The sequence below is a fragment of the Sorex araneus genome, chromosome 5 (assembly GCF_027595985.1).
Source record: "Sorex araneus isolate mSorAra2 chromosome 5, mSorAra2.pri, whole genome shotgun sequence".
Lineage (NCBI taxonomy): Eukaryota > Metazoa > Chordata > Mammalia > Eulipotyphla > Soricidae > Sorex > Sorex araneus.
Window position 1 is genome coordinate 154,544,819 of NC_073306.1, and position 21,641 is coordinate 154,566,459.

The 21,641-nt window shown below is 37.9% G+C and overlaps 1 pseudogene; it reads right to left on the bottom strand.

Moving 5' to 3' along the window:
* Positions 1 to 12,644: 12,644 nt before the first annotated feature.
* LOC129404923 (uncharacterized) overlaps positions 12,645 to 21,641 on the bottom strand; it is a 103,077-nt pseudogene continuing 94,080 nt past the window's right edge.

Sequence of the window (21,641 nt, forward strand, 5' to 3'; positions counted from 1 at the left end):
TTACTCTATCCGGCTAAACTCTCACTTAAACTCGAAGGAAACATACACTATTTCACAGGAAACCAACAACTCAGGAACTTCATAGACTCAAAACCAAACTTAAAAGAAGGACTAAAGGGGCTGCTGTAAGACAAAAAAAAAAAAAAAAACCCTAACAAGAACAACAAACCCTACAGAAAGATGGCACATAATCCCATGACAATAATCTCTCTCAATGTCAATGGTCTAAATGCACCAATCAAGAGACACAGAATAGCAAAATGGATTCGGAAACTAAACCCAACTTTCTGCTGCCTACAAGAAACACACCTGAACAGTCAGAGCAAACAGAGGCTGAAAGCCAAAGGATGGAAAACAATTCTACAAGCAAACAACTCCCTCAAAAAAGCTGGGGTGGCCATACTAGTATCTAACAACATAGATTTCAGGCTGAAAAAGGTTAGAAGGGACAGTGACGGTCATTTTCTATTCATCAAGGATATGTACAACAGGAAGAAATCACACTCTTAAACGTATACACACCTAGTGAGCGAACAACTAAATATTTAAAACAATTCTTAACAGACTTTAAGGAAGACATCACTAGCACCACAATAGTAGTTGGAGACTTCAACACCACCTTATCACCTCTGAATAGATCAACAAGAACAAAACTCAGCAAGGAAACAATGGCCCTGAAGGAAGAAATAGAAGAGAGAGGGCTTATAAATCAATACAGGGCTTTACACCCCCAAAAGAAACAATATACATTTTTCTCCAGTGCACACACAGAACATTCTCCAAAATAGACCATGTGCTGGGTCACAAAACATACCTCAACAGAATCAGCAAGATAGAAATTGTATCAACCATCTTCTCGGATCTTGGTGCACTGAAAATAGAAGCTAAGCACAAACAGACATGGAGCACCAAATCGAACACCTGGAAATTAAACAACTCCCTGTTGAACAATGAGTGGGTCAAAAAGGAAATCAAGGAAGAGATCCAAAGATACCTCAAAACAAATGAGAATGAAGACACAAGCTACCAGAGCCTATGGGACACACAGCTAAAGCTGTGTTGAGGGGAAAATTTATAGCCCTGCAAGCATTTCTCAGGAGGGAGGAAAGGGCCTACATAGAGAGCTTGACTTCACAGCTCAAGATCTTAGAAAAGGACCAGAAAGAGGACCCCAAGGCAGACCAAAGGAAAGAAATAATAAAACTTAGAGCAGAAGTTAATGATATGTAAGACAAGGATGCCTACTCTCACCACTTCTGTTCAACATAGTACTGTGAGTAGGCAAGAAAAAGACATTAAGGGTATTCAGATAGGAAAGGAAGAAATCAAGCTCTCACTCTTTGCAGATGACATGATTCTATACCTAGAGAATCCTAAAACCTCCACTAAGAAACTCCTAGAAAAACAATAGACTTGTACAGCAAAGTTGCAGGCTATAAAATCAATACCCAAAAATCCATGGCCTTCCTATACATAAATAGTGAGTCAGAGAAAAGTGACATTAAAAAAATACTATTAATAATTGTGCCCCAGAAGATCAAGTACCTAGGAATCAGCCTAACTAAGGAAGTAAAGGATGTCTACCAGCAAAACTACAAAATGCTACTCAACGAAATAAAAGATGACATGAGGAAATGGAAACATATTCCCTGCTCATGGATAGGAAGACTTAACATTGTCAAAATGGTAATACTCTCCAAAGCACTATACGGATTCAATGCAATCCCTATAAGGATATGACATTCTTCAAAGAAATTGATCAAACACTCCAGAAATTCATATGAAACAATAAATGCCCATGAATAGCAAAAGCAATTCTTGGGAAAAAAACGATGGGAGGCATCACTCTCCCCAACGTCAAACTTTACTACAAAGTAGTAACAAAACAACATGGTACTGGAACAAAAGCAGAGCCACCGATCAATGGAACAGGGTGGAATATCCCTACATGCAACCCCAAATATATGATCATATGATCTTTGATAAGGGAGCAAGAAATGTGAAGTGGAGCAAGGAAAGCCTCTTCAAAAAGTGGTGCTGGCATAACTGGACAACCACATGCAAAAAATGGGCTTAGAACTCGACCCAATACCATGCACAAAAGTCAGATCAAAATGTATTAAAGACCCCGACATCAGACCACAATCTATAAGGTACATTGAAGACAAGGTCGGAAATACCCTCCATGATATTGAAACCAAAGGTATCTTCAAAGATGACATGGAACTAAGCAATCAAGTAGAAACAGAGATAAACAAATGGGACTATATTAAAGTAAGAAGCTTCTGCACTGCAAAAGATACAGTGGCCATAATACAAAGGCAATCTACAGAATGGGAAAGGATATTTACCCAATACACATTCAATAAGGGGTTGATATCAAGGGTATACAAGGCACTGGTTGACCTCTACAAAAAGAAAACATCCAACCCCATCAAAAAATGGGGCAAAGACATGGACAGAAACTTTTTCAAGGAAGAAATACAAATGGCTAAAAGACACATGAAAAAATGCTGTTCATCACTAATCATCAGGGAGATGCAGATCAAAACAACTATGAGATACCAGCTCACACCACAGAGACTGGCTCACAAGAACAAAAGCAACCACTGTGTGCGTGGATGTGGGGAGAAAGGAAACCTCCTACACTGCTGGTGGGAATGCCAACTGGTTCAGACCTCTTGGAAAACAATATGGTCACTTCTCAAAACATTAGAAGTGGAGCTCCCATTTGACCCAGCAACACCACTTTTTGGAATATATCCCAGAGAGGCAAAAAAGTATAGTCAAAATGACATCTGCACCTGTAAGTTCATCACAACACTGCTTACAATAGCCAAAATCTGGAAAAAACCTGAATGCCCAAGAACAGATGACTGGTTAAAGAAACTTTGGTACATCTGAACAATGGAATGCTATGCAGCTGTCAGAAAGGATGAAGTCATGGAATTTGCATATAAGTGGATCAACATGGAAAGTATCATGCTAAGTGAAATGAGTCAGAAAGAAAGAGACAGACACAGAAAAATCGCACTCATTTGTGGAATATAAAATAGAATAGTAGCAATAGTACCAGGAGGCCTGCTCCACGGCTTGGAAGCTGACCTCACATGCTGGGGGAGAGGGCAGCTCAGACAAAGAAGGGAACACCAACCAAAGTGCAGTGGAGGATCCACTCAGGATAGGAGAGGCGGGTTGAAAGCAGACTATAGATTGAACATGATAGCTACCCAGTATCTCCATTCAAACCATAACACCAAAAAGGAGAGAGAGAACACTAAAGATTCCCTGTCATGGGGGCGGGGGCAGTGGGGGGGTGGATAGCACTGGGCGGGGGAGGGACCTTGGGACCATTGATGGAGGAGAATGGCCACTGGTAGAGGGATGGGTACTCGAGTGTTGTATGACTGTAACACAGGCACGAAACTCTGTAACTGCACCCTCATGGTGACTCATTAATAAAAAAAATTAAAATTAAAAAAATTAAAAAATATACAATTAGCCAAAATTAGGTATTTACATATGAAGAAATGTTAAGCATACTTTAAAAAAGATAAAATTATGTTATATGTGGCAACATGGGGCAATAACAGAGCTGGTAGGGCGGGTAGGGCTTTTGCCTTGCATGCGACCGACCCGGTTCGATTTTTCCACCCTTTTGGAGAGCCCGGCAAGCTACTGAGAGTATCTCGTCCACATGGCAGAGCCTGGCAAGCTCCCCACGGTGTACAGGATATGCCAAAAACAGTAACAAGTCTCACAATATAGAAGTTACTGGTGCCCTCTCAAGCAAATTGATGAGCAACGGGATGACAGTGATACAGTGGTACAGTGGCAACATGGATAAACTTTGAAGACATTATATTAACTAAAATAAGTCAGTGGAAAAAATGACAGACACTACGAATTCCAGTTATTATCTCAATAGTCAAATTCATAGAAATAGGCTATCATTGATCAAGTGATATAAACAGCAGAGATATTTTTCTCACACATTGCTTGTTGACAATAGAAATAAGAACATTCTTCTGAGAGATATACATGATAATTTTCCAATATTTGTATTGGGGGGATGGCGGGCAGGAAATGGGACATTGGTGGTGTGAAATGTGCACTGCTGAAGGGACTGGTGTTAGAATATTATATGACTGAAACAAAACAAAACAGAAAAGAAATAAGAACATTCAAACTTTTAAAAAAATGAAAATTTGCAAAAGTTATAACTACTATGTACAGCTTGCCAGTGAACCTATATTTTATAAATGAGCACATAAACTGTTTTAAAATCATGCAAGGTATAAATAGCCATTAAATATATATGCTGTTTAAAATATAAATAAACATAAATTACTTATTAATATGGGTTCAGATGCTCTTTTGCAACCACTCTAAGAAAACGAACACTTTATGCCAAAGCAATAGTACAGCAGGTAGGGTGCTTGCCTTGCATGTGGAGACTTGGACCAACCCCTGATACCCCATAACATTCCCTGAGCCCTTCCTGGATTGATCCCTGAGTACAGAACCAAGAGTAATCCCTAGTACTGCTGAATGTAACCTCCAAAGATTTTAAAAGAAGATGTAATTTGTTGGGGCTGGAGAGTTAGAACGGTGGATAAGGCGCTTGCCTTTTACAGATTTAATTCCACCACATATGGCCCTCCTTGGGCACAGCAAGAGTGATCCTGAACATAGAATTGGAGGTAAGTCCTGAGAACAGTCAGGTGTGACCCCAAAACAAGAGAGAAAGAAAGAGAGAGACAGAGACAGAGAAAGAGAGACAGAGACAGAGCGAAACAAAGAGAGAAAGAGATAAAGAGAGAGAAAGACACCCTCTGCTCCTAAAGACTATGATCCAAGAGGTCTTCTAACCCATTTTGGCACCCAGAGCGACTTCTTAACAGAAATGCATCTAGACTGTGAGCTGTACTATGGCTATGTGCTGCCAGGGGAGGGATTTTCCCTCTCCACCCTGTTTTTCTGCGTGGAAAATGGTGGCAACGGCATCTTTCACGTGTCAAGAGCCACCCCCTAAGACTTCCACCTAGAGGTATGAACTTTGCAATATTGTTGCTCATAAGTGATCATGGGAAGGGGGTATTACCAGCACGCCCTCGGTCCAGATAAGATTTGGAGCTGCTGCTCACGAAACAGACCCTCTGCTCCTAAAGACTATGATCCAAGAGGTCTTCTAACCCATTTTGGCACCCAGAGCAGCTTCTTACAGATATGCATCTAGACTGTGAACTGAGTTAAAATATCAGAAATCCAAAACCAGCTCATAGAATCTTCATTTTCAGCAATGAAAAGAAATTATTAAATGATGCCTTTTCAGCAGGCCTGATTGTTGGGGGAAAATTCCAAACAATAATAGTGAGTTCTCTATTGAAATATTGAATGTATTCAAAGTATAGAGAGAATAAAGTGAAGATCATTAGCTACTTAGGTGGGGGCTGGGTGAGGGGGCTATATTGGGGTTCTTGGTGGTGGAACATGTGCACTGGTGAAGGGATGGGGGTTCAATCATAATATGACTGAGACTTAAACCTGAAAGCTTTCTATTTTTTTCATGGTGATTCAATATAATTAAATAAAATTAAAAGATATATATAGAGAGAGAGTCAGTTGTTGAATAAGATACAGAAAAAGGGGCCAGAGCAATTGCACGCAGCCAACCCGGGTTCTATCCCTGGCATCCCATATGGTCTCCCAAGCACCGCCAGGAGTGATTCCTGAGTTCAGAGCCAGGATTACAGGAGTGGCCCCTGGGCATCACTGGGTGTGACCCAAAAAGAAAAAAAAAGATACAGAAAGTAAAAAGCTGATTTTAATGGCCTGAGAAGACTGCTAATATATTTTAAGGTACATATATTTTAATTTTATTTAAATATTTGTACAAGAGAAATATGATCTTATTTCTCAAAATTTATCTTCTTCAACAGCATATTGCAGGAGATAGAAGGTACAAATAGTTTATTACTATAGCCATTAAACTTGCAAAAGTCTAAAGTAGTATTATTCCTGTCATTAATATTTTTATTTTAGAAATACAATATTTTTCACTAAATATGCTGTTAACCTGTATTCAATTATTAAATTTAATATCAATATATAATTTTTATAAATTCTCATTTTTTGAAATTTCTAAAATGGTAAGTAGACAAACGCTGATAAAAACGCTTTGTCTCTACAATAATTAAGAGTGTAATGACTTCCAAACTAACACATTTGGTAATCATACTTTATATTAATTGTTTAGTAATTTTTTTAGAACCTTTCACCCCATTTTCACTGTGACATGGCTGACATGAAATTTAAGATATACAATGTGTTGATTTGATGTATGTGTATGTTATGAATGATCAATCCAGTAAACTTAACACGTCTATCATCTTACATTTCTGTGTGGTAAGAACATTTAAATTAACTCTTAGTAATTTTAAATCTATTATGCATTATTATTATCTACTCACCATAATATAATACATTAGATTTCTAGCTGCATTTACTTTAAAATGTAATTTTACAATATAGCATCTTCATTAATTATTAAAATTCAAAAATATACTCTAAGTGAGTAAAGAAATTGCTAGAATTTTATGTAAACTGACCCCTAAATTGAATAAATGTCAGGAGAGGCAAGTGTTAATTCCAGCTTTGTTCAAATAAGGGTGCCAGGTTTAGCAAATAAAGAAAATATATTAGTTAATTTGAATTTTATATGTCTACTGAAGAATGTTTTAGTACCATATATATACTCTATGCAAAAATAATAAAAAATATTTTAAAAATAAGTTCATTGTTGATCAGAAATAACATTTAGCCAGCATCCTGTACTATATTGGATAAATTACAGCTTATATCTCAGCTTTTTCTGACCCAAATAAAAATATTTAACAGATACACACTGTTTATCTCTGCATACTGGTTGGCATACTGTTCCACGGATAACTAGCAATTTCTATTAATCTTCTTTTAATTTCTATAATTCCATGCCAACTGTTGGGGGAAATGAGAATCATTTAAGCAACCAAGTCTTTGAGGAGAAATATGTACTTAACACATTTGCCCTGAGGAAGGAGCTCTTGGAAAATTTCTCAACTGCAAAATTAGATCATTTTGGTTAAAAGAACTCTTCATTTCCAGGACAGTTTAAGACCAATCACCTGGAAAATAATGCTGACTTGATCAAGTCGTTGTTTCTTGAGATTTAGGGCTTGAACAATAATAAAATTTCTACTAGATTGGGTGACCAGATGTCCTGACTTGCCCTGGAAAATTGATTTCTTCCTATTGTCTTAATGTCTAAGTTGAGCATTTGTCTCGCTAACAAAAACTGAAAATGACAGAAAGTCATAATCCATCATGAATGAAAAGAGTCTTGAAAGGAAGGAAAACCCACCCCCTGAGCACCACTAGGAAAGGAACACATGGGCAATTGTGTACCCCACTCCTTCCTGAGTCAATGCCTACCACCAGGAATAGTGTATGAAGGAGGAAGCATGTTTGAACACGCCTTCCCAACTGATATTTCATTATAATATTAAAAATCACCAAATAGTTTATAACTTAATATAGCAAGATAAGCATTTCTTCTATAAAATAGAGTTTAAGTGAACGATTTTAAGACCACAATTCCAAGTAAGGTATATATTCTATAATATGCAAGATAGACTTAGGATAGAAAATATCCCCATCGTTTCATTTGTGTCATAAATTCTTCAGAGAAGTGTTCTGCCTAATTTTAAATAAGAGTGTTGAAACTGAGAACAGGGGCTGGAGCGATAGCACAGCGGGTAGGGCGTTTGCCTTGCATGCGGCCAACCCGGGTTCTAATCCCAGCATCCCATATGGTCCCCTGAGCACCGCCAGGGGTAATTCCTGAGTGAAGAGCCAGGAGTAACCCCTGCACATTGCCGGGTGTGACCCAAAAACCAAAAAAAAAAAAAAAAAAAAAGAAACTGAGACCAAAGAATTAGGTGACTTTTGATTTGTACCATGAAAGTCTGCCTTCTCCAGAATAACTTATTTCAGAAAACAATGAGTGGTTTCATTTGATTAAACAAATATTTATGGTGCATTTACTGAATGTGTGACTAAAAATGAAGATTTGACATAAACATTGCACTTTAACAGAAATTTTATGGCATTTCATCATTTTTTCTAGTATTCCCTATAAGTACTTCATACCTCATTCTCTTTTCCCAAATTCTTATGTCTTTCCCATGCTATGCTATACAGCTAGTATTCTATGGAGAAATAGATGCTGATGTCACTAAATTTCCTCATTGTGCAGTTGCCAAACCTCTAGACCTGCTTGGAAATGAAATCATTTACTCCATCCCATTAATTAGCACCAAATGCAAAAACAATCCACTCAAAAATCTTGGTGGTATAAAACAACCGTTAATATTTTTGCTGTTTTTGGTTTAAGGACCACAGCTGGAAATGCTCGGGGCTGTCTCCTGGCTCTGCATTCAGAAATCACTCCTCACAGGTTTGGGGTAACTACTTGGGGCGTCCAGGATCTAACTCTGGTTGGCCATGTGCTAGGCAAGTGCCCTGCTTGCTATACTATCTCTCTGGCCCCCATGCACTTATTTTGTAGTGAATGATTCTCTGACAAGAAAGGCTGGCCTCTCCTCGACTGGTATTCTGCTTTTGCTTCTGGGCTCCGTCAGATGACTGGAGTCAACTCATCCCAGCCACTGGTGTCTGAAGCTTGAAGCTGAAGCTTGAAGCACTTGAAGCTGCTTGCTTCAAGTGCTTAGTGAGTACTGGTATGGCTAGTGACATACTTTAAGTACGAAACATATGCCTTATTTTGAAGATTTTATATTTGACTGTCACTGTCATCCCATTGTTCATCGATTTGTTCGAGTGGGCACCAGTAACGTCTCCATTGTGAGATATGTTGTTACTGTGTTTGGCATCAGATATGCCACAGGCATGGGTAGCTTGCCAGGCTCTGCCGTGTGGGCAAGATACTCTCAGTAGTTTATTGGGCTCTCTGAAAGAGGTGGAGGAATCGAACCTAGGTCTGCTGCATGCAAGGCAAACACACTACCACTGTGCTATCGCTCCACATAAAATATTTCAATATTTAAAAACATTGATTGGGAGGCAGGAACAATAGCACAGCCAATGGAGTACTTCCTTTCATGAGGCCAACCCTGTTTTGATCACGGGTGATCTGCATGGTCTGTTGAGCACCCCCGGGCAGTAACTCCTGAGTGTCAGGTCAGGAGTACCCCTGAGTATTACTGGGTGTGGCCTCAAAACTAATATACATATATGTATATATATAATATTTTACACGTGGTATTTATTATATAATTATATAGAGACTAGAAACTAAATTATACATAGCAGGCACTGAAATGCCTTATTTTGTAATACTGCCTTAGGGAAGAATGCAACAGAAATTAATTTTACTCATTTCTTTTGTGGGGGTCCCAAGCAGTGCTTTAGTGGCCAAAAAACAAGTGCTCCCTCAATATTTGTCTGGGTCTGAGGATGCAGTTTTACTTGGACTCTGAGGTGTGGTGTTGGGGGGACTAGACCTGCACCCAGAAATACCTGGAAGAGCAAGTGATGAAAGGAATTAAACCGAGGTCCAGGACATACTAGGAATGTGACCTAACTGCTCACTCTCACCTGGACCCCAAATATTTTTAGCTTTAAAAATAGTATTGAAGTATATATAGCAAAATTTGCTATCAGTAATATAATATGTGTGTACTTCAATTGCATTACAAATATACACAATTTCAGCACAAAGAAGTAAATTCTTGCACTCAACAACAGCTCGCCACAATAGAATCTATCATTCTACATTCTGTATCCCTGAGTAATTTACATAGGCACCTGATGCAAAGGGAATTCTACAGTATTTGTCATTTTGTTACTGGCTTATTTCATTTAGCCTGATGTTCTCCAGTTTCAACCATTTGTATCATGTGTCAGGTTTTCCTTTCCATTATAACATTATATCATATGTACCATTATATCATAAGCATAGAGCATCCTCTATTGTCTACGTATCCAGTGATGAAAGCTGCTTTGCCTTCAACTTTTTTGTAGTGTAGTCACAAAGACCTTACTTAGAGGTCCAAACTGCCCAATTTTCCTTTATCTTCAAAAGACTGTATTCATTACCATGAGTCTTTTAAAACAGTGATACTAACAGTGATTCGCTCTCATTCTCAAGTGGTAGTTGTAACAGAATTGAACTCTTTGTAGCTTTGTAGATATTCCTCTTTGAAGTCTGTTTTCTAATGATTCTTCTGACAATTAAGCTGTAAGCGTAGTTAATCATCCTTCTTTTGCATATCATTTTCTCCTTTCCTTGTGACTGCTTTCATGTTTTTCCTATTAGTAGTATTGAACATTTAAATTCTATTACATGTAGATATATATTCACAGATATATTGAAATATGCTGAACACTTTGAGATAAATAACACTGTTAGGACTTATCAATGTGCATATTATAGGAGTCGCTCCATAAATATTTGTTAAATCTTTCAACAATTAATGAAACAACAATGGTGAGTAAAAACTATCACTGACATTATTATACTCTAAAGCAAAATATAGCATAAGAGAAATATTGTTTTGAAAATAAACTCCGTTTATATGATTATATAGGATTCTATATATGTACACACAATTTATTTTACAGAACTATTTTTAACCCTGATTTTATATACATTTGATAATCAGAAAAATAACATTTTTAAAATAATCACATATAATTAGGTATAGTTTATATCAGAGATCTAGTACATTTTAGATATTCAAAAAGGGACTGATAGACCAGTTTCTGGTTTTCAAGGATTATAGTCGAGAAATCCACATCTGTCAAAGTCCATTTGTTTTACCTTTTTCTTCTTCCAGATCGACATGTTTTGTTTCCTATAGATGTTTAATATTTATATAATATTATAGTTTATAATTTATAAACTTATATATAAATCTATAAAATATATTATAATTTATTATGGTATTATAATTTATATTTATAATATAAATGTAACATAACAGTTTTATTATAGTTTATATTATATCTGCATTTATTGTATTTTATATTTAATTTTATATTTTATTTATATTTATATAATATAATATATTATATCGTGTTTATATTATACTATATAGTGCCTATTAAATTTATATTTTGTGATTATATTTTATTTATATTTTATATTATATTTATATTTTATATTTATTTGTATTTATATTATAATATAAATATAATATTTGTATTATAGTTTTGTCCAGTCCAAACTATAAATAAAAAATCAGATGTGCCAAACATGTAATGCAATTTGGAGACAATCGCTAGACTAGAGCTGTTACCGATTGGATTCCACAGGATGTCAAAAGAACGCCTGACAGCCCACCTACGAGAAGGCCAGACTTTTTCGTCAAGACTCTGAATGAATGGTTTGAGACTCTTCGTGTTCCTGGAGTGAGCAGACACCATTGGGCTACACTAACATGCGACAGGGATGATAGAGACATTACTCGTGCCCACTCAAGCGAATCAAAGATCAACGGGATGACAAGTGATACAAGTGAGACTACAGTCTATACTATAGTCACAAAGGTATTGTTCCTGGAATGTTTGATTCTAATATTACTCACTTTACCCATAATTGTATGACTCCTTCTCAGTGTGAAGGGATTTTTGAAATATAATTATAACTTCCTCAGCTCTCGCCTGACGTTTGAGCTTCGGAGTAGAAAGTCTTGGTTAAGTAGTAGAATGGAATGACAGCTATGTGAACTGTGGTATGTTTGGTACTGTTGGGTGCCTCATTGCTGTGAACACAGAAATGAAGAATTTACTTTCACTGCTGTATACGCAGGACTTGTCATCTCAGGTGCATAAAAAAATAAAAATAAATAAAAGCACAAGGGCAAATTTTATTTCCATAAACTTAAATTTCATTTGAGCTCTTCATCTGTAAATATGTGATTATTTGCCAGATATAATATTCATGTCTAACAGATAATTTTTGTGGTGTCACTTTCTTCCAAACACTGTTTTGGCATCGGGATACTATAGAGACCCTGAGAAAAGTTCTTTTGTGCTCATGAAAATAATTTTATAATGAGTAGAAAGGTAACAATTAAATCAACACTTAAAAGAAATAAATATGTAATGAATGCACATATGCATCACTGTTCTAGATGCTTGTAAGTTAAGAAAAACAAATTCTATGAACTGTAAAATGAAGTCAAAAGAGAATATTGATAATGAATAGTGGAGGGCATCGACAAAATACATGTAGATCCAAGATTGGTGATGATGTGAAATTGAGATTTAAATGTGCATCAGGGGATAACCATGCAAAGTCTTGCGAAAGAAACAGTAAGAAGTTCAAATATACTGAGGAAAAAACTTGCTTAATCAAGAACTGTAGCACTGTAGCACTGTTGGATTTGCTCGAGCAGGCACCAGTAATGTCTTCATTGTCAGACTTGTTGTTACTGGTTTTGGCATATCGAATACGCCACAGGTAGCTTGCCAGGCTCTGCCGATTGGGCAGGATACTCTTGGTAGCTTGCCGGGCTCTCCGAGAGGAATGAAAGAATCGAACCCGGGTTTGCTGAGTGCAAGAATTAATATCACTTGTATCACTTGTAGTCTCGCTGATCTTTGATGTGCTTGAGAGGGTGCCAGTAACATCTCCATTTGTCCCTGTCGAGAGCTAGTGCAGCCCAATGATATCTGCTTGCTCCAGAAACAGGAAGAGCCCCAAATCGTTCATTCAGGGATTTGACAAATAAATCTGACCATCTAGTTGGTGGGCAGCCACGAGGTCTTCTGATATCCCGTGGAATCCAGTCAGTAACAGCTCTAGTCCAGCGGTCATCTCTGAATCGCATTACATGACCAGCCCATCTGACTTTTGATGCCTTGGCAAATGAGACAGCATCCCTGATTTTTGACCATCGACGGGGGTGTCAGAACTCGGGATTCCTTCTCTCACTTGAGTGAGACATGATATTCCCAGCATAGCTCTTTTGATTCCTCTTTGGGATACCCTAATAGCATTCTCATCCTGTTTGTGTAGGGCCCAGGTCTCTGAGGCATATGTTAGTGCAGGAAGAACGGTGGAATCGAAAAGATGTGCCCGGAGTCAGAGGTTCTTCATTCTCTTAACCACTTTTCGACGCTCTTGAATGCATTCCATGCTGCTCTCTTCCTCCTGCACAGTTATGGCACCAAGTCATTCCTCATGTTGTTTTCTCGACCCAGGTACACATAGCTGCTGCATTCAGAGATGTTCTTTCCATTGAGAGCAATTGGAGCTTCAGGGACCAGTTTGTTTTTCATGAACATTGTCTTGTTGAGATTCAGCTGCAATCTGACCTTTCCACACTCATGGTCGAAGTTGGCCAGCATTTGTGCCGCTTGGCTAATTTGGTGTTATGAGAAATATGTCATCAGTGAAGCGGAGGTATGGTGTAATTGCTGACCATCTATATTCACTCCCATTCCTTCCCATTCCAATCGTCGCATGATGTTCTCAAGGGCAGCACTGAAGAGTTTTGGTAAAATGGTATCACCCTGCCACACCCTTCTCTTTACATCAATGATCACTTCCTTGTAGAATGGTGAGATCCTGGTGGTGAATCCACAATACAGCTAAAGGAGGATTCTGATATACTGCGTTTGAACACCCTGTTTGGCCAGGGTTTCGATGACCGCCTCAGTCTCAATAGAATCAAAGGCCTTCTTTAAGTAGATGAACGTTAGACAGAGCAGCATCTTGAACTCTCTTGAAACTTCAATGAGTTTGGTCACTATGGATATGGTCTATCATGCTGAATCCCCTTCGGAACCCGGATTGCTCTCATGATTGTCCTTTGTCTAGTGTTCTGCCTATTCTCTTCAGGATGACATGAGTGAACAACTTGTAGACGACAGACAGCAGGCAGATTGGGCGATAGTTGCCGATGTCGTGGATGTCTCCCTTCTTGTACAACAGAATAGTCCTACTGGTTTTTCACTGACATGGAACCTTGCATTCAGACTGTGAACTTAGCAGAGTCAAATATCTTGAAGCTCCAGTGGCCAACTAAAGAGAAATTGATTTCTGAATACACAAAAGGTAACAATCATGACAAGGCTTTTTTGACTTTATTTTTTCATGTGGGTAAAATATTTCACTTCCCCTAGAGTGGGTATACATATGAAAACACTGGTTGGGTGCCTTTTCTATCTCTTTGGCCTTTGCAACATTGTTCATTTGTGATGTAGAGGTTAAGAAAGTCATTTTAAAATATTTTGATTTTTTGGGGAAGGGATGTTTTTTCCTTTTGTGACAACTAAATGAAACTTTTGTGGAGTGCGGGGAGTCTGTTCTAAGTGAGATAATTCAGAAGTAGAATGAGTAGAATGACAAATAATAGATGATCTCACTTATGAGCAAAGCTTGGTGACATAAAAGCTAACAGAAACAAATCCAACATTCAAACCATCTACAGAGTGAGTTCATCTGACAAGGGGAGGAGGCACCAATCAGCTCATTGTGTGGCTCAATAGATGTACTGGACCAAGTTTGGAACTTTGGTAATAGTTGTGATGTGGAACATATATTTTGAAGAGGCATGAAATTGTACCCCAAAAGTCTGTGTACATACATATATATGTATATATGTGTATATATGCATATATGTATGTATATATGCACACATGCATGTATACATATATCCATATGCATACATATACATAAATGTATAGATGTAGTCATATAAATTAATGTTAACCTGATTTAAAAATAGTTATCTCTGTCAAATTATAAAATGTTTAATATAAAAGTTGCTGATGATATTTGGACACCAATCTGCAAATATTGTTCTTAATATCAGTCTGTCCTTCACAATTTTAGTAACTCATATACCTAAGACAGTGCAAACATATTTTGTCACATTCTGCCCTTAGAATAAGTTTTATTTATTAAAAGAAACTTTCCTTGGGACTTTCACTCCATATGATCTTGATTTTTATGCAGGAGAAATATGTCATATTTCATAGATGTATAATACCACTAACATCTCTCAGCCTGACTCCTGTCTAAATTGAACTTATAAAATCCTCTTAAAAATTTGTTTTGGCTTTGGGCCACACTTTGCTGTGCTTAAGGCTTATTCCTGGCTCTGCGCTTCGTTCTCTCTGCTAAAGCACAAGGAACCATATATGGTGCTGGGAGCAAAACCGGATCCATTTCATGCAAGGCCTTACACGTAATAGTACATCTCCAACACCAAGTTCTTTAATTTTTTTCCTATATTCTATTTGGATGCTTCACAAAGATACCTTTTATCTGTTTTATCCCTTTCAAACTGGTATATTCTATAGTGCCCAGGTAGCTCATTTGAGACCCATATTGTGAAAAGCAAAATATTTCTGTCAGGCATTAACCAGCTCTTATCATCATTATCTTCTTCCTGAAAAAAAATATTTCCTTCTGAAAAGCTAGACATAAATGGGATTCATGCTCTAGAACTTTATTTTAGAGAACTCGCATTAAATACTGGTTCTCTGTGTTCATGGGTGCACTTCTCAAGGATTTATGAATCTGTGTCTCCTTAGCATTAGCCGACATCTATTGGGCTGTCTCTTTGCACAATACACTATTGTAAGTGTTTCGTGTCCCAACTCAGTAAATGTTCATTCCTTTGAGGTAAATACCGTTTTCATTCTCATGTGACTAATGGATGATTTATAGAAAGTATATATACATTAATGAAGTGCCTGACCATCCCCCTACATAATCTGAAACCACAAATGAAGATTAAATGCCTTGCCTAATCTCACAGAATCTTACTTTGTGGATGTCAAATGACTAATAATGGAGAATATTATGTCTTTCATTAGGAACCTCGAGATGCAGAAAACTCTGTAAAACTATACAAAAGATAAAGCTATAGTAAATGATACAATGTACACCTAACTGGTTTCTGAATGTGTTGCCATAAAAATCACCCCTTTCAGGCAATGCGTTATTTCTGGCACACTTCTGCAGCTGTACTCGCCCAAATCCACCAGGCACACAGGAGGACTCAGGAACTCAGACAGGATAATTATAGGTAGACTTCCCTTCTCATTCCCTTACTCCGAAGTGCCCAGTAGCCATTCATCCAACTTGGGTAGTTTCTGGGAATTATCCCCTGTAATTCCCACAAGGAAGCAGCCTACCCAGTCCCTTTTCTTAGCAGGCAGAAGGTTCCCCTTCATTTGCTGTCATGATTTAAGGATAGCATTGTCGAACTCCTAAATTTAATTTCAGACACATGTGCCTTGGATCAGAGATCCTGTTGGCCCCTGTCCAAAACATTTTTTTTTCACCTTTGAATTTTCTAACTTAATTATCCCAAACTCAGATAAATCCAGATCCAAATTATATGAAAAATCCTATCATTGGCCATGAGAATGGGCTAAAAATTTAAAACAATGGCAAAATGCGAGCCAGGGAAAAATAATAAGGAGCACTATTCATTTTCCAAACATCCTTTTGCTAGGTGTATATTTTAAATATATTTCCCTCTCCTTCCCATCTTTGTCAGCTCCACTCTAAACAGGTCTCTGTAGTAAAACCTGGACTGAATTTATTGAAGGGTGACTCAATAACCAGCTTCATTATCCCACATGTGATTACATGGTGACCAACTCTTCTCCCTTTCTAATGAGGCACAAAAAGGATAAGAAGGACAGACACCGGAGCTGGAGGCAATTCAAATGATGGAAGGAGGGTCTCTGGACTAGCAAGCATGGTTAAGCAGAGGAGGAGATAGCTGAGCCGTTAATTCCCTCCCTGACAATATGTCTGGAATGGTTTGGTGAGCCTTAACATAAGGCAAGAGTTCACCTAGATGACTTTGACAGAACTTTCTGTTTCCAAAATTCTGCTTTTCCTCCTCATTCTGTATTTAATTCTGTGTCCCTGGCAGTCTGTTTGATGAAACTTATGATTCACAGCTGATGCTATGGTGACATTATACCATTATACAATTAGCTAAAGGAGTTATAGAATGTAAAGTCCATAGGCGCTTTAGTACTGGAAAAATTGAAGGAATCCAGCTCAGTTCAGTGGTGTGTGTGTGTGTATGTGTGTGTGTGTGTGTGTGTGTGTGCCTGCACTCTCGCACTTGCGTGCACGTGCGTGCGTGTGAGCATGTGTGCTTGTGGAAGTGTGTGTGAGTGTGTGTGTGTGTGTGGAGGGGTGTATGTATGTATGTGTGTGTGATATCTCAGGCAAATCACTAAATACTTCTTTTCTCTTGTTTTGTGGTGTTATTATGAATATTGGATTCAATGTCAGTAAAACACAAAATACAAATCAAGTATCCTACTTTTAATTAGCAGATTTTGAGGGGCTTTGTAATTTTTTTTAATCTCTTCTTTACTTTAGATCATAGCTATTGGAACTGAAAGTAAGTAAACGTTTCATGCTATTGAAAACTGAGGCTGGGCTCTCCGACCAGACGAGACCTGGAGCGGCTGCACACAAACGGCTCCTCTGCTCCTAAAAGACTATGATCCCAGAGGCCTACTAACTCATTTCAGCACGCAGCGGCTTCTTACAGAAATGCCTCTAGACTGTGAACTGAGCCGTGAACCCATGCCGCCTCAGGAGGGGAAAGGGTTTTCCCTCTCAGCCTTTCCTTTCCGTGGTGGCAGCGGCGGCAGCAGCTGTGTCCGCATGGCGACCGCCATTTACAGACCCCACTAACCGCAGGTACAAGCTTGCAGTGATGCAACTTCTGGCAGAATTTTTTCTGGACTTAATTACTAAAATACCAGAAATTCAAAATTTTTCAATCGTATACTCTTCATTCTCAGCAATGTAAAACAAATTATCAAATGATGCCTTTTCAGCAGGTTTGATTGTTGGGGGAAAATTTCAAATAATAATAGTGAGTTTTCTGTTGAAATATTGAATATAATCAAAGTATAGAGAGAGTAAAATGAAGATCATTAGCCAAAAAGGTTGGGAGGGTGGGGTGGGATTGGAGGTATACTGGGGTTCTTGGTGGTGGAACATATGCACTGGTGAAGGGATGGGGGTTTGATCATTGTACGACTGAGACTCAAACCTGAAAGCTTTGTAACAGTTTTCATGGTGATTCAATAAAAAAAAAATAAACAATGAAATAAAATAAATAAATAAAAACTGAGGCTCAAGGAAATAAAGAATCATGTAGCTGAGAGAGATGATTTACAAACTCAGTTGGAAGGGTCTAAGCAGTAACACAGAGGGTAGGATATTTGCCTTATGTGCTGCTGACTGGGGTTCAATCCCCGCCATCCCATATAATCCTCTGAGCTCACCAGAGGTGATCCCAGAGTGCAGAGTCCAGAGTCAGAAGGAAGTTTAATGATGCGGGATGTGGCTCCAAAACAAAACAAAGCAAAACCTCACAAACTGAAATGATGTCTTGCTTTCTCAGTTCCATAGCTATTTCTTTCTATTGTTTCTTAACTGCATTTTACTAATAGAATGCACAAGTTTTCTGTGCTAAGGGAATAAATGACCACGATTAATGACCATCACAACTAACCTTTTCTAATAATGAGAAACTACTTCTTGACAGCATCTTCTTGGGCCTAACCAGTCTAATCAAGATCACAAGTTAATGTTATTTTATGATAATTTTCAGCTCTGAATTACTTAAAAATTTCCTTTTTTCTTTTAACATTTATTTTTAAATAATTTCAGTACCACTGACCAAAGGGGATGGTGTACTATAATGGCTAAGCTTATATTAATATGTCTATTTATTTATTCCAGGGGAAAAGATACAATGGGAAATTAATAATAAAATTAATAATAATAATAATAATAATAAAAACTTACTTTAGACTAAAGAAATTCATTCTTATTTGTGCCTATTTCTACCAATATTTAAATTTTAGTCAATACCTGCCACTTAAATCATCTCTTCCCACCAATTTTCACTTATTTTGGTTTTTGAGAGTAAGAATGAAAGATTTTTATAAAAAATGTGATATAATTTTTCTTGGATTATATAAGGATACAGGAGTGTTTTTTTTATATTTATGTCACAATCCAGAAAATTGTTTTAGTGACTATTATCTTAATCACTCAAGGGTGATTTTATGTGGTGCCAAACTAAATGTATGTGAAACAAGAAAATTCATTAGCAGTAATAAATGGCTCGTAGAACCTTCAAGGTAGATTCTCTTGTGGAGTGTTGTGTAGAACAGCCGACGAAAGATGGCAGCTAGTTCATCTTTCCTCACTCATCAGGTTCTTTAATGGTCTCCTTCTTGCTTGGCCCCAGCTTGGCTCTGCACTGACAAAACACAGCTGGCGTCCACAATCTCTAGTCATCACAGGCCCAGATGCTGCTGAGAAACCTGCTCGGGCTTTGTTTCATCACAAGTAGTAAAGATAAGTAGCAAATAACAATGGCAGAGTGACGTGAGTAAAATTGCTTGTGAAAGTTAATTTATTTGTCTGTTGTTTTGGAGACACACCCCACAGTGCCCAGGGCTTGCTCCTGGCTCTGTGCTCAGGGATCAATCCAGCCAGGGTCTCATGGGACCAAATGGGTCACCAGGGATTGAACCTGGGTTTTTCTATATGCCAGGCAAACCCCTATCTGCTGCACCATCTCTCTGGCCCCATGTAAGTTAAATTTCTATGACTAAAGGAGGTTTGTAATAAACCAGTTTCGGTCTATCATATCAGGACATCCTTTAGTAGTTATTCCAAAACTATAGAGAAGATAATGCCCAGCCAAATGCCATCATGACAAAAAAAATCATTGGATAATACCTTTAAGATAAATATATGACATAATGTTGAAGTATTGGGCTCCCAACAAAGACCCAGATTTGGAAGAGAATATGACTAAAACTCTGGTTGACAAAGATATCAATTTATTATGGATCAGTCAATATAACCTTATACATACATTCATATACATGTATGTATATAAACACATATACACATATATATGTAACTGAACATATCCTTCTGATTAACTTTGGGAGACAAAATGACTGAGCTGGAAACAGGTGGAATTGACATGGATATTCTTGGACTCTGATGTAAATGCAAAATGGATGTTGTGACAGAAAGCCACCATATTAACTAAGATCCCCAGTGACCACAGCTGCAGTGAACTCACCAGATTCTCCAGGCTGCTCAAATGGGAGTGTTAGTTGAGGAATCAGAAGTCAAGGAAAACATCTATGGATGTTTTAGTATATCCTTACTGATTGATTCAACACTATTTTGTATAAGGATATTTATTGATAATATCATTGGCCCTCCTGGAATGAAATGCAAATTAAAAAATATATTTATTTATTTATAAAAAAATTTTAATGTATCACAGTGAGGTACAGTTACAGACTTAAAACTTTCGTGCTTGCGTTTCAGTCATACAGTGATTGAGCACCATCCCTCCACCAGTGCCCATTCTCCACCAGCAATGTTCCCAATATCCCTCCCACCACCACCCTCAGGCCCCCACCTCTATGGCAATGCAATGCAAAATTCGATATATAGTATATTCTGTCCATCTAAAACGTGGTCAGATCTCAATAGTAGGTATGATCAACAGACTTTATTTGGAGCAGAGTCTACATCTGGAATTCATGATGAAATTCCAAGCTCTTTTATTTAGTGGTGATATAACTGTGCAATAATCACTAAATTAATAAATTAGCTTTTTTATTGGGAAATTCAAATAATGTATAGGCATACATTAGACAGATTTATATTGATGAACACAGACCATAATGGCTAATAAATAATTTTATTGCTAAATATTCGGGCTGATATTTTTCCTAACTACAATGGAAATGTATATTTATATCTGGTATCTATATCAACGTCTATATCTGGGGAGCTGGAGGTGGCTTGGTGGCAAAAACGTCCCTGTCCTGCAAGCATGAGGTTATGAGTTCTATCCCTGGTGCTACCTACATGTGTGGGATAGCGTTGTCATCTGGGAGTCTTGCGTGTGACTGTCATTGTATTGGCATGTACAAGTACTACTGGTGATGCATATGCTCTCCAGCAAGCAGCAAAAGTCAAGCTTTATGAGCAGCATGGGCAGGAGTATCACACTTCTCAGAAAAAAAAGGAAAAAAAAGATCTCTGTCTTCATTTGGGCAATTTTGGCAATATTTTCTCTTTGAGATCATCTCAGGAAGGTGGTGGTAAAGGAGGGGATACTTAGGATGTCCCACACACAAGCACTCGGTGTTTCTCTCAGTTCTCTTCCTATACCTGCTCTTTTGTTGAGTAGAAAATACAAGAGCAGGTGCCTTAGAAAGATGACCTAGGGGCTGGATTGATAGCACTGCGGGTAGGGCATTTGCCTTGCACGCTGCCGACCCGGGATAGAATCCCAGCATCCTATATGGTCCCCTGAGCACCGCCAGGGGTGATTCCTGAGTGCATGAGCCAGGAGTGACCCCTGTGCATTGCTGGGTGTGACCCAAAAAGCAAAAAAAAAAAAAAAGAAACATGACCCAAATGCTTCATTCATACTATCCAAGTGCATGCCCATGGAATGGTCAACCCTTGTTTGATCCAAACAAACACAGATGGCATTGGAATAGCAACTAGGTTCTGCCATGTGTTG